Raw genomic sequence first — 14,929 nt, 5'->3', positions numbered from 1 at the left:
GTCTGTCTGTGGATGAATAGGTAAATAGAAGTAAATACGGGAGTAAGTATAGCCTTTTGTCTTTGCTTTTATTTTTGTTACTTTTTTTTTCCTCCCTAGCTGAGCTCAGGCAATTTACAGTATTAAATGTCCCCTTACGATTTGGAAAACTGGAATTGATTTTTTTTTCCCCCTTAAACTGCTCATTGGGTTGCTTATAAATTTCTCCAGCTGTTCTTATCAAGTTGTAAATTGCAGTTATGAGCAGAATTACAGATCGATTAAATCATTCGGAGGAAGGGCTGGGCCAGCATGGACAGGGGTAATTTGAGTTTTTGACAACCGTTCATGGCAAATCATCATTACTTCAATTCGATTATGAGTGTGTAAGACCTCAGACGGGGGCTTTCAAGTATAGTCCCTGCCCAGTGTGCGTGAGGCCCTGTGTTCCGTGACCAGGCAAAAGATACCAGTCCGCCACTACTGCTCCTCACCAGACAGCTCCTGATCCCTGGTTTGCTTCTGTGCCTCTTTTAAACTCAAGTAAGGCCACAGGATTTGTGGCAATTGAAATGTACGTAAAGAATTACATGCCAGAGAACTGGGTAATGGAGCACTTGCCTCAAGTATAAAGGCCTGCTTCCATCCCCAGCACCTCATGAAGAAGGCATTTTGATGTACAGCTTTAATCTCAGCACTCAGACGATAGCAGCACAAGCTTCAGAAGTTCACAGTCAGGAGACCCTATCAGAAAGACGGACAGGAGGTAACTGGAGAGAGGGTTCCCAAATTATGAACGCTCACTGTTCTTCCAAAGACCTGGGTTCAGTTCCCAGCACCCACATCAGGTGACTTACAACCACCAGTAACTCCAGCTGAGGGGGGAATCTAATGAGCTCTCTGGCCTCCATAGACACCTTGCACATATCTACACACACACACACACACACACACACACACACACACACACACACACACACACACACAGTTTCCAGGAAGTTGCTTTAAAGTAAGGTATCAGCAAAGTTCCTTGGAAAAGCCAGGTGCCCGGCTTTATGGGCCAGATGATCAGAGTCGCAACTCTTCCACTGTGAGCACCTCAGCAGCACCTCAGCTACTACGGAACTGTGTGAGCGTGGCTACCTTCCAATGTAACTCACCTATGGATACTGAAATTGGAACTCCATTCTATTCTGACGTGTTACTGAAAGAATAAAAAATGCAGCTAAGAAGTCAGAAGTTTAAAAAAGCCCTAAATACCTCAAATTCCAGACTCTGCCCTCTACCTGTACTAGCTGACCATAAAGTTAGATTAAAATCTTAGAGAACAATCTTGAGAAACAGGGAGTTTTTCCTTGTGATTTTTCACTGATATTCTTATGGTTTTCCAATGACACCACCCCTGCCCCCTTGGGTTGTGGTTTCTCCCTTTAAATACCCTTTCTCCCAACCTCTCAGGGTCGAACTCCACTGCCCCTGCGTGGGATATGAGTCTCAACCGCAGTGCACTGGTTCCTATCAATAAACCTCATGTTTATTACAGCAAGGACAGTCTCACGTGAGTTCTTGGGGGGTCGCATCATCCCAAGACTTGAGTGAGGGTCTCCCTGCTCCGAGGGGTCTTTCATTACCAAACACTATCCTTTCTATTTTCTAAACCATTTCCAAATGCAGGCTACATTTCTAGGTAGAAGGTCAGATTTAGCCCAAAGATCATAATATTAATATATATTATGTATATATAAAATATATATGTCATATATATATGATATTATATATATGGTGATATTTTTTCTGTGTGCCCCCTGTCCTTTGCACAGCTGACCATATACCTCTGTGGAAATGATGACCTCCATTAACCCAGGTCCCCAAGTGCTTGTGAAGACCACTGGATTTTTCCAACAAACTCCCCACATTAGCTGCTTTTCTCATGGATGTAGCAGAATACCTGAAGAAACAGAAATGTGTGGAAGTGTTTATTTCGGTTCAAGGTTTACAAGAAAGGCATGGCATGAGTGGCTTAAAGCTGTGACAGTGAGGGCAGGAGGCTACTTCATCTCCATGCATGGGAGCCAAGCTGGGCTATAAACCTCAAGGCCCACCCCACCAACAACTACACCTTCTTCAGGTAGGTCCCACCACCTCATCAAACAGCGCCCGCCAGCTGGGGACCAAGTATCCAAACATGTGAGCCTGCAGGGGACATTTAACAGCCACACTGTAAAAGACCCTACCACTCTCCGCTGGCCACACAGAGAAATAGAATTTCATTTGGCTGCCCCAGCCTGCATCTTTGATCCCGTGATAAAACACTGACCAGAAGCAACTTGGGGAAGAAATGATTCATTTCATCCTAACTCTTCCAGATCACAATCGGTCACCTGGGGAATCTAAAGGAGAAACTCAAGCAGGAACCTGGAGGTAGAAACTGAAGCAAAGATATGCTGGTCACTGGAAGAAAGAGGGATTCAGACTGTGTTAAGGCTTCCTAGCAGCAGGGTGGAACATTCGCTGATGGACTGAACTCCAAACCCTTTGGAGAAGCCTCTTTATTGTTCCACTAAAGGGACTTTTAGCGGGTCAATTTCCACATACCAAAACCTCTTATCTCATCTAGCAGTTTGTCTGAAGGAACCATTTCCTGAGCAATTCCCAGGCATAGGAGACTTCCGGACTACCAGATATGTCTCTGGACTATATTAAGCAAAGGCTCTGTGAATCCTTCAGCTCCATAAACCTCAGATAACAATCACTATTTACAAAAGTTTTCTTCAATGCCTCGGCTCCATCACTCCAGAACTCACGTTAAATTTCCCATGGAGGAACAACGTACCCTGGCTCGCTCAGCCCGCTTTCCTAGACAACTCATGACCACATGCTGAGGCGTGGCACCACCCACAGTGGGCGGGGCCCGCCCACACGAATCACTAATCAAGAAAATGCCCCACAGACACACCCACAGGCCAGTCCGATGGAGGCCAGTCCGATGGCGGCCAGTCTGATGGAGGCACTTCCTCCACTGAGGTTCCCTCTTCCCAAATGACTCTTGCTTGTATCAAGTTGACAGGAAGTAACCAGCACAGAGGGTAATTAACTACAGCTCCTCGCTTCTAAAATAGTGAAGTGTTTCCCTATGGATATTGGAGGAATAAACCCAAAAAGCGATATTGAAGGTGTGTTAAGGAAAGAAAATGATTTTAAACACCTTTTACAGTGCCATTTTCAATAAATTATGCATAAATGATTCTAGTCAGTTCATTAAAGCAAATATTAATATGCAAAAACATGGCAACATCTCTCAAGGCTACTTAGCATCACAAAGGGCTGGTTTCCAGTCGTGACTCTGCATTGTTTTAGCAAAGAAAGGCCTCAAAGGCCTTTAGACCAGCAGGGAGTGGGAGCCTGGGAAATTCAGGTTCAGACCGGATCTTTCCAACTGCAGCCCACAGGAAGAGTAGGGAAACAAGATGTTTCCGGACAGAGTGAATCGTCCCACCACTTCATTTGCTTTTGGAGATATATATATATATATATATATATATATATATATATATATATATATATATGTGTGTGTGTGTGTGTGTGTGTGTGTGTGTGTGTGTGTGTGTGTGTGTGTGCCATGTGTGTGTTCACATGTTTGTAGGTGCATGTGTGTATGAAGGCACAATCCCACATACGTGCATGTGGAAGCCCAGAGGTTGGCATGGGGTATCTTTCTCAATCACTTTCTCCCTTGTATGTGGATGCAGGGTCTCTCAGGCTCACAGCTCGTCTAGCCAGCTTGCTCCAGGGATTCTTGCCTCCACTTCTTGAGTGCTGGGGTGACTGGCAGCTGCCACACTCTTCTTGAATCCCTTTACTTATGTGCTGGAGAATTCCAGCCCCTACACTTGCACAGCACGTGCATTACCCACTGAACCTTCTCCCTAGCCTAAATACTACACTTTAATGATAAAGTGAGAAAGAAGTGGCAGACAGAAACAGGAAAGCATACCCTCTGACTTGGAGCTCTCTGGGCCTCAGTTTACCCATCAGGCAAATTGGGAGGTGGAACGAATGGCCTCTATAAGCTTTTCTTACTTAGCAATTCTGAATCCAGCTATAATTTCCAGAAGACAATTTTAAATAAACACTCCTGGATTAGACTATCAAAAAAAAAAAGCAGAAAAAGTCTTCACACAACTCCCTCTGGTTTAAGAACTTCGCCTGAAGATGTCAGGAACGCTTGACCCCACAGGACTGACCTAGACCATGAAGCCAGTGAAAGCAGAAAGATGAATGAACATACTGAGAACACGAAAAAACTGTGCGGACACAGCAGGAGGTGAAGAATCAAAACCTGAAGTTCTTCTGCATCTGCCTGCTTTGCAAAAACTTATACAGTGAACCATACCCCAGGCAGGTGAAACATGAGCTAAAATGCGAAGGGAGTCACCATGGCTTCTCTAAAACATAGTATATCAGATGAACTGAAAACCGTAAACACAGGGTTGGGGATTTAGCTCAGTGGTAGAGCACTTGCCTAGCAAGCACAAGGCCTTGGGTTCAGTCCTCAGCTCCAGAAAAAAAAAAAAAAAAAGAAAAAAGAAAAACCGTAAACACAGGTTCATCCTTGTGTTCATTTTTTTTCCATTGCTGTGACAAAATACCTGAAGCTAGGGCACTTAAAGAAAAAAAAAGGCTTGGGAGGGTGGGGAGGAACACCCATAAGGAAGGGGGGAGGAAGGGGATGTTTGCCGGAAACCGGGAAAGGGAATAACACTCGAAATGTATATAAGAAATACTCAAGTTAATAAAAAAAAAATAAAAAAAAAAAAAAACAGAAAAAAAAATAATTTATAAAATTAAAAAGAAAAAAAAAAAAAAAAAAAAAAAAAAAAAAAAAAAAAAAAAAAAAAAAAAAAAAAAAAAAAAAAAAAAAAAAAAAAAAAAAAAAAAAATAAAAAAAAAAAAAAAAAAGAAAGAAAAAAGGCTTAATAGTTACATGGCTTCCAATATCACCTTTCCTGGCACTGGCACTTGAGGGGGGGAAGGCAGGGGGAGGGAGTGGGAGAGAACAGGAAGAGAAGGGGGGAAGGGAATGGGGTGGGAGGAGAGGAGCAGGGAGGGGAGCAGGGGAAGGGTGTGGGGGAAGGGAGTGGAGGGAGTGGGAGGCAGGGAAGGGGATTCAGGAGAGGGTGAATCCGTCTTGCAGGAGCCTAGAGCAAAGGCTGCTCCGCTCACTGCAGACCAGAAGCAGAGAGAGAGAGAGAATATGCTGTATCTTCACTTTCTCTAGTTCCCCCTTTATTGCATCCGGGCCCCTAGCCTAAGAGAAGGTGCCACACTCCCGCTCTGCACTGCTCCCTCAGAAGTCCTTTCTGGAAATGCCACCACAGATGCAGGCACAGGTAGGTGTACTCATCTCCCGCTGATCCTGAAGCCAATCAAGTTGACTCTCAAGACTGACATCATACCGTCTGGCTGGGTACCTGTTCTGCCTCAACATTTTTTTTTCCTAGAGAAAAGAAAGTCTGCCTTTGTGGCATAGCGTGTCGAGACACAAATGTTGGGTGAAACTGTTTCCAAAGACAAAAAAGAAAACGACAAGCAGCAAATGACCCAAAGTGAGGAGCTCTGTAAAGGAAAGAAGACAGCTTGCCCCAGCTAGCTCCACACATCAGCCATCAGAGCGCTGCCCTGGGTAGGTGTGGCCCGGCAAAAACTGAGAATCGTCTCTGTGGACCAAAGAAGCTGGAAACGTTTGCCACAAATGGAAGGTGCCCTTCTGAGAGAGGCTAATTTTCTGAACTCTATGTTTTGTTTTGTTTTTTAATTTTCAGATTTTTTCACACCGTTAGAGACTTAGAAAAAAAGTAAAACAGAAAAGAATACTAAAATCTTAAAAAGTATAACTTGGGGCTGGAGAGATGGCTCAGGGTTTAGAGCATCAGGACTCTTCCACAGACCCACATTTAATCCCCAGCCCCCACACGGCCTCTTCACAAACCATCTGTAACTCCAAGTTCAGGAGATGTCCTCTTCTGGCCTTCGCGGGCACCGCTTACATGTGGTGAACCACTACACATATAGGCAAAATAACCATATGTGTAAAATAAACCAAGAATATTTTCAAGTATAAATGTATTGTTTTAGTTAGGGTTTTACTGCTGTGAACAGACACCATGACCAAGGCAACTCTTATAAGGACAATATTTAATTGGGGCTGGCTTACAGGTTCAGAGGTTCAGTCCAGCATCATCAAGGCAGGAGCATGGCAGCGGCCAGGCAGAAATGATGCAGGAGAGCTAAGAGTTCTACATCTTGTTCCAAAGACAAACAGGAGAAGATGTCTTCCAGGCAGCTAGGAGGAGGGTCTTAAAAACCAACACCCACAGTGACACATCTACTCCAAAGGGCCACACCTACTCGACAAGGCCACACCACCAATTAGTGCCACTCTCTGGGACAAATATATTCAAACCACCACAATTTATGTGTGTTTGCTTGTTTTAAAATATACCCTTGATACGACTGAAATATTTAATGTTTAGTTACACTTCCCACCTGTTTAATGAGTAGATCTTATCTAAATGTTTCCTTCCTTGAGTGTAACGTTTTCAACGTTCTAGTTGCAAAACTAAAGAGCTATTAAGTAAGATGTATTTTAGATTCTGTCTTAAAAACTAAGAAGGCCAAAAGAAATGTAATAGCTATCCCAGGGTCAAGGTCATGGATGACTCATTCTTGCTGGTCTCTTTCTTCTGAGTTCTCTACACTAAATATAAATAACTCTTGAAATTTTTTTAAAAAATAGAGTGAATTGTGAAAACTCCAGAACTAAATAAGCCACCTAGACCAGTTCCCTATAAACACATAAAACAGCGACCTCAGTGGTCCTGATCTGCATCGTCACTGACCGGAAAAATAGTGTCATGGTTCATTTTATGTTGCTATAACAAAATGCCCAAGGCTGGATCCACAGAGAAAAAGAAGTCTGTTTGCTCACAATTCTGGTGGATAGAAAATCTAATCCGCACGGAGACTGCATAACAATGGTTCAGATGACATCCACGTTGGGCCCTCAGGGAGCAGAATGAATAATGTTCAGAAAGAGGGGACAAAGGAGCCCAGGTGCTAAAACCACCTGTGCTCAAGAGTGACCATGACAGCTAGAACTCCCATTAGTTAGCAGTAACCCATTCATGAGGTAGCACCGCTGACCTAACTGTCTCAAAACATCCACGTCCTGACACAGCCATATCAAGGAGCTAGGCCTCCATGTGAATTTGGAGAGACCGGCCATACTCAAACCACAGGAGACAAGCCACCTAGAGGAAGCAAACAAGCACACTGGGTGCCCAGGACCTTCAAGAGACTGAGGATATGCCTTGGACTATTGCTACTGACTCTTGCAAGGGTCCTGATCCTGATGCTCTGCCAGGGGGCACTTCACAGTCCATATCCCTCAGCACACATCTCTGTGTGGGAGCCCCAGTTGTGCAGACTCTGATATAAATATTAGACAGTAGGGAGAATGGGGCTCCTGAGGACACAGAAATGAAGGCTTGGTGTTCTGTATAGTACTTACCGTTAGACTGCAGGTCTGACTGCCCCTCAGCCCAGCTGTGTAGTGCCTTACAGCTGCTCAAGAGAAATGGCAAATGCTGCCTTACCACAACCCCACCCCCACCCCACGACAGGACACACCTACCCCCACCCCAACTGCACCACACCCCACCTACCCTACCACACCCCTGACTCCAACATCCTATCTGTGAGTCTCCAACCTTATAACATGCTCTCTAGATGCCTGGGTTCCAGGAGAGTGACAGATACCACTCTAACTTTCCCAGGGAAGTTTCCAGACTTCAGGTTGCTAGGCCTTGCACATAGGAAGAATCCCAGTCGTGACACATACCCACCTGTATAATGGGTAGACCTTAACTACTTCCTGAGTGGCATGTTTCCTCCCTGGAGCTCCCTCGCGATTCTTCTCCGCACCAGGTGTTACTCTTTGGACTTGTTATCCTGGGACCTTGACCCACTTAGCATCATGAAATGACGTCCTTACCACTGGCCCTCTGTCTTGCCTTCAACCTCTTGCTGTTCCTCTCTTTCACTGGCATTTCTAAGCTGAGCACTAGCGTCCAGCTCCCTGTGCTTCCTTGCCTGTGGATGCCATGACACCAGCTGCCTCAGGTTCCTGGCATCACGACTTCCCAGTGTGATAGACCACACTTGGCAGTGACCCAAAGCAAATGCTTCCTTCCTTAAGTTGTTTTGAAAAGCACCTACTACGCTTCTCCCCAGACTCACTCAGCGCCTGGTTCTAGAAGGCCACCAGCAAGAGAAACCCACGTCTCACTACAGTCCGTCTCTGTTCGGTTCACAGGGTAGAACTGTTAACTCCTTGATCCTAACGAGACAGGAATTTCTACTGTGGGATGGCTCAGCCGGTGAGGGTGCTTGCCACCTGAGCTTGACCCTCAGGACCCACCGAGCAGAAGGAGGGAACCGACTCCAGCAAGATGTCCTCTGACTTCTACAACCCACGCTCTCACTACGTAAACGTAAGACTTAACAGATTTCATTTTTTTTTCTGGTGCTCAAATTTTGCATAGGATTTTCTCTTCTTCCAGATTCATGCTTCGTATTATCATGAAGATCCTCAAAGTTCTACTACAGAGAACTTTATTTAGCTTTGCTCCATGTTTTATGGACGTACTACATCATGGGGAGTAACCCCAGCAAGTTATCTTTCTCTTAACGGGATACCAGTTCCCGTTCTGTGGAAAATGTATATAGAACGCTCTAACACAGCACAGGCATCCTCAGGCTTCTGCTCTCAACAGAGCTCTTGTGGGATTCCAGGCTGAGTTGTGCACAATAAAACGTTCCGCTTGAAGTTGCCTCCTGGGAGCTAGGTCACGGCCCACCACCCTCTATGCTGAGCAGGGTGCATTCCTGAGTCTTCCAAAGCAACCCTGGGCCACGTTCCATTTTCCAAATTAGACTGATGGATGTATCAACCTTCCCTACCTGCCAGTAACACAACAGGAAGTATTTTAAAAGGCTTTTTGTTTACTGTCTGCCAATACCCATGGGGCCATTAGCCAGTTGGCAGGCCTCGTACGTGCTTCGAGTCTGCCAGCTTGCACTGGGCTGCCCACCCTCTTGCTGAAAGCCAGGATCAATGCCCCTCTGATGTTACAGGAGTGCAGGGGGATCGATGGGAGGAGCCAGGTGATTTGAAGAGGGAGTGAGAAACAGGGAGAGAGACAAAGCCTCCCTTCTCACCTCCCACTCAAAGCCTCACTGTAGGCCTCGCTGCCTGTCTGTTCTACCAATCTCTTGGTAATTTAGATGGGCTTTCCCATTGAGCGTTGTGTTGTTTAATAAAGCAGAGACAATCGACTCTTCCCTGTGTTATAATAGCCTCTCCATGTGTTTACTTGAGAACAAATGCCGTTATAATTTCTTTGGGGGAATCAATATCTTCCCATGCATACCCACTGCCCTATTGTGGGCTCGGACTGTGAAAGGGGAGAAAGGGAAATTTATTGCCTTGTAAATGCTGGCAGAAGGTAGTAGGTTTACTGAGAGCTGTAATTAAAGTTTTGCTGATAATAAAAATAGAGGCAATAAAGAATCACCCAGATTTTCCAGCGTTCACCCCCAGAATGGCTGAGCTACTCAGGGCTCCAGATCCTTGATAACCTTTGATCAGTTAATCTGTGAAGATGATGGTGTTAGCTTCCCCCCCAAAGGCTGCCAACTGCTGAGCCTCGAAATGCTCTCCAAGGACTCCCAGGCCCAGGCAGTCATACCTTGGTATCTTCAATACCAAGGACAGCAGGCAGAAGGGCCAACTCTTATTTTATTGACATAAGATGGCTCCCCAGCAGACTGCCAAGTCACAAGTGTTCTACAGACCCTGGAAATGGAGAGCCCTTTGTGGAGGTAAGGAACTGGACTCCAAAAAATGTCAACTGCAACTCTTCCTACATGGGATTACAAACCTAAAACTCTGGGAACAGCCCTTCCAACTAGGGACCAAGTGTTCGAAAGCATGAGCCTGGGGGACATTCTCATTCAAATCGCAACACTGGAGAAAGGAGGAGCACAGGAGAGAGAGGCAAGAGGGGCTTCCAGTGCCCACAGGAAGCTAAGAAATGCAGACTGTGTTCTTGGATACTAACTCCCTGCCATGACAAACGGATCTCCCCCTGAGATCTCCCTGCTACACCCCAATCTCTAAGGCTTGGCAGCAGGAAGCAGAATGAGATTAATTAAGTGTTGTAAAGAAAACCAGAAACCCTCTCCACCAGACCCCCAACCCATAAGTGCACATCCCTAGGCTGTCCATTCAATGAGCATTTATTGAGCGCCTACTATTTGACACACATCATATGGCCAACATACAGCGCCAAATGCTTGTAGAAAGAACAGGTCAAAAACTGACCTCCTTGTTGCCGGGAAGCGTCAATGAGAGTCAGCTAATTCTTTCTAGAATTAACAGTATGCCCTATACTTAGTGTCCTCTATGTGTCAGAGATGAAAACCTTTTATGTGTACTCATTCATATATTCATTCATTCTCTTTTAATCCTTACTACCGTGGGAGTTAGACATGGTAGTCATCACTAACAGCTGAGGGCAGTAGGGCTTACAGATGTCAATCACATGTCTAAGATGGCTATCATGTGGCCAGCCCAGTGACAAGCTGCAGGGTAGGCCAGTCATATTCCAAAGCCCACATTCTTTCTCTTCCTTACCTGTGCCCCAGGAGCTCCTCTCCACCCAGAATGTTTTATGGACTGGCCATGGACTGAGTCCATGACTAGAGACCAGAGAGAGATCAGGCTAAGAAGGATGTTGCATAGGCCCTCATAGAAACAGTGAAAGGACCTGCACTAGAGTGGAATACATGTTGCTCAAGTGATCTGCTCTGGTCTGGAGAAGCAGGCCTTGCTTGCACTATTGACTGCCAGCCATCCTGGATTCTTTCCCTGTTTTGTTTGTTATGGTGGTGCTAAGAGATCGAACCTGGGTCTTGTGCATGGCAGGCAAGGACTCTACTTCTGAGCTACAAACATGTACTCAGCCCTCCCTCCTGACCCATAATCTAGCTTCTAAATTGTCCAGAGGATGAACAGCTTGCTAGGATCTTAAGTAGTGTCCCCTTGACAGACCACATGCTTTACTCGAGAAAACCAATGAAAACTTCATCATCCAAGGGCCCCTCCACTCAGGGGTCCTTCCACCCAGCTACCCTTCATTCCAAGGCTCATCCAGCCAATGCCTGGTGCACCCTCCCTCTCCAAAGCTGGGAACCTTGGCTACAGAGTCAGCTAGGCCCTGGATAAGACCAAGCACAGATGAAGTATCCAGGCTGGCTACTGCTGGAGTATAAGGACCCTCTACATACGTAGCCCCCTTAGAGAAACAAAGTACCTGTAGGCATGTCCAGTTTTCTGGCACAGTGACACCATGTTGCCATCCACAAAGTTCACACTAGAGAACCACACAGTTAAGTTACCAAAAAAAAGCAAAGAAAGTCTCACAATGGGGCCAAGATAAAGCACTTGCTACACAAGCATAAGAACCCGAGTTCGGATCCCAGAATTCATGTAAAACGCCAGGCATGGTGGCATGAATCTTTAACACCAGCTCACAGAGACCAGAGGGGCTTTGGAGCTCATTAGCTGACCAACCTAGCCAGGTTTGAAGAGAGATTCTCTCTCAAAACATTAAGGTAGAGCGATGTCAGAGGTCTCTCTCTCTCTCTCTCTCTCTCTCTCTCTCTCTCTCTCTCTCTCTCTCTCACACACACACACACACACACACCCTAAGTTAATGATTTTGTGTTGGCTGCGTTCACAGCCATCCTGGGCACGTGCACCCCATAGGCTATGGGGTAGACGCACCTGTGACAGGGTCCCAAGTCATCACCCCACTATTCTAACAATGGCTCCACAAGTTCTGTCTTCAGACACCCCAGGACTCACACTGGTTTTTACCTCCCTCTGCTCAAGGTGAACAAGGACTCACCCTGACTCCTGGCCAGGACCCACCAACAGGGAGGGTGGCTTGTGGGAGGGGCTCGGAGCCAGTGCTACAGCTCTACAGCTTTCTCAGGAAGCCCAGATGAGGGGTTCAGGCTCAGGCTGCCGTGGGGACCCTGAGCTGCTGATTATTCAATAAAATTACCAGCAGGCCTTAAATCTATCCTCAGTTAACACAGTGTCTTTAATAATAAAAAGGATTTTGCACTGGGGATAAATACAGTGTCTCATTTTCTCACTCTCCTGGTCTCCTGTCACCATGAGCTTTATTAATACAGTTGCTAATATACGGGTCCCAATCAGCCACTAAAATGCTGCTGTTATTCCTGCTAATTCAACAATAAAATGTGGCTGTGCTAGACATAAAAAAGTGAGCTGTCATGTGACTCCCAGGGGCTCTATGGGAGGAGTGTCACAAGACCACAGGGAACTGAGTCACCACAGCCACAAGGCAAGTCACATCCTGGCCGAGGCCCCCTGCAGTTCACAACTGCCACACACCCAGTATCGTATAACCTGATAGCTGTGACCCCCACTGTAGTCAATGACTGGTGCAAGTAACAAGCTGACTGCAAACCCAGCAGTTGAAGTCATCCATGTGAGTTATCTCGCAGCTCTGTAGCTCCCTGGATTCTCTGCTTCAGGACACTATAGACCACAGACACTGTTGACCACAGACACTGGAGGCCACAGACACTGGAGACTATAGACGCGGGAGGTCACAGACATTGATGTATAGACACTGAAGGCTGCAGACTAAGGCAGTCCTGGGCTGTGTTCTCTGGGTTTGAGTCTCTGAGCTAGAGACTTACTCTAGCTGTTTACAAATTCAGTTTGCTGAGCCCCATCTTGCTGGTTGCTGTTAGTGGGGTTCACTTTCAGCTCCAGGACTACCCCCATCATCATAGCAGCTTAACCTCTTCAAAGTCGCTAGAGGACTCTCCCTCCAGCTTTGTACTTCATGTCCAGGGATGGCTGCCTATCACAGCTCCTTGTCAGCACCTGACCTTAAATATAATTCCAGTTCCCTCTTCCCACACCAGAAAGGAACACAGAGGATCTGCCAGTAAATTACCAGGTTTCGACACCTGGCCCAGGGGAGAGGCAGATCAGAGAGCAGCTAATGGGAGTCACGGAATGTGTGAGAGAGTTAATGAGATACACAGAGGCAGTCCCTCACTGAGGAGGCTCAGCATGGCTGGGACATTTCCCCATGCAGCCTCTTCCCTGAGGGACAACCATATCCACAATCAACCAGAAGCACTTTCTCAGACCTCTCGGCTTCCGCTCAAAAGATCTCCCACTCCTTCTAAACCCTTCTAGAATGATAGAAAGGACACAAATCCCACCAACTACAGGGCCGTCCATGTCCTTGCCTAGTCCCAGACTACCTGGACAGGTCTTCATAAGGATGTCTGCAAGGGTTTGATGAATAGTCCCCAGGCACTGAGGAAAGGTGGGTACATGCAAGTTCCCAGGCTTCACCTCAGATCCCTGGACCAGCTTAGTAAATCTCCCAGCAAGGGTGTCCCCAGGGCTTTGAGGGAGAGGTTCTATCTCTGCAACCCCAGGGAGTAACAGAAGCCAGTTGGCTCTAGGTTTTAAGGACCCAGTCTTTGGCTCTAGGTTTTAAGGACCCAGTCTTTGGCTCTAGGTTTTAAGGATCCAGTCTTTGGCTCTAGGTTTTAAGGACCCAGTCAGTGTAGAAATGAATCCATGAAAATTCAAATGTAGACCCAGATGGTGTCTAGTCCAATACCCATACTCCTACCACTGATTCCCAGATCTGTACAGGAAACCTCTCACTGGCTCTGTCACCCAGAGCCCTTGACTTCTCAGCCTTTGTCTCCCAGAGCCCTTCAGCTAGAATGCCACACCCACCTTCTCTCTTTCATGTCGCACTCTCTCCTGCTTGTCTGCTGTCATGGAGTTTGTGCTCACAAGTCTACCATTCTCCACACCCACCCACCACAGAGCTGAGAGCCACCTCTGCTTCCATGTGAGTTGGTGCAACAGGTTAATCTTCTTGGTCAACTTGACTGGACTTTAGAATCACATCAGAGACACATCTCTGGCTAATGCCTGTGAGGATATTCTAGAGAGGTTTAACTGAGGAGGGAAGACCCACCCCGAAGGAGGGTAGCATGGGGACTCGAGTCTTGAACTGAACAAATAGGAGAAACAGAGCTGAGCACCAGCATTCACCTTTCTGCTTCCTGAGGGTGAATACAATGCGACCCTCTGCCTCATTCTCCTGCATCCGCCATGATGGACTGTACCTGCAAACTATAACCCAAAATGAGCCTTCGTGTTTCTGGTCACAATAATGAGAGTGTAACAAATACAGTTTGCCAGTGAGTCATTTCTAATGAATAGAGGATAGGAAGAAGGGGATAGAAGATGAGGGGAGAGAAAAAGGTTTCAGGGTAGCTCACCTTTGGACAATAAAGAAAGAGCCCAAGCTCTACCCTGAGCCCTGGCCCAGACACTTCATTCATTAGTTTTCTCATTGCTGTCACCAAATCCCTGAGAAGAACCACCTGAAGGAAAAGTTCATGTTAGCTCAGTGTTTGAAGGGATTCGGTCCGTAATGGTGGCAAGGCATGGTGGCACACATCACCATGGTGTCAGAAGCATACATGTGCACGTGCTCCACCTTGTAAGGGTCTCACAATCTCCCCAAGGGCACCCCCTAAGGAGTTAGTCAACACTGGCCCTCACTCATTCTGCCTTCACGATGGAGTTAGCAATGACTGTTTAACACCAGATCCTGAATTTGAGGAAGACTAGCGTGGGAGTGTAGGGCTTAGTAACAGGCTTCAGCAAAACAGAAATGGACTCCCCAGCAGTAATGCCAAGCCTTGCAGGGGTGGGAGCGCATACCCACCACAGGGCTCACACCGA

The 14,929-nt window shown here is 46.5% G+C and overlaps 1 long non-coding RNA gene across 1 annotated transcript in view; it reads right to left on the bottom strand.

Moving 5' to 3' along the window:
- The window catches only part of LOC116909465, a 90,313-nt gene extending 75,801 nt beyond the window's left edge, over positions 1-14,512 (bottom strand). The window contains exons 1-2 of the long non-coding RNA XR_004389074.1: positions 14,461-14,512; positions 14,154-14,311 (exon numbers count right to left, since the gene is read on the bottom strand). This is a non-coding gene — a long non-coding RNA (uncharacterized LOC116909465). The remainder of the gene's footprint in view (positions 1-14,153; positions 14,312-14,460) is intronic.
- Positions 14,513-14,929: the final 417 nt, after the last annotated feature.

Source organism: Rattus rattus, chromosome 9 (genome assembly GCF_011064425.1).
Source record: "Rattus rattus isolate New Zealand chromosome 9, Rrattus_CSIRO_v1, whole genome shotgun sequence".
In the NCBI taxonomy this organism is placed as follows: Eukaryota; Metazoa; Chordata; class Mammalia; order Rodentia; family Muridae; genus Rattus; species Rattus rattus.
Note: the sequence above shows the minus strand (reverse complement) of the source record. Positions and strands in the feature narration are given on the sequence as shown.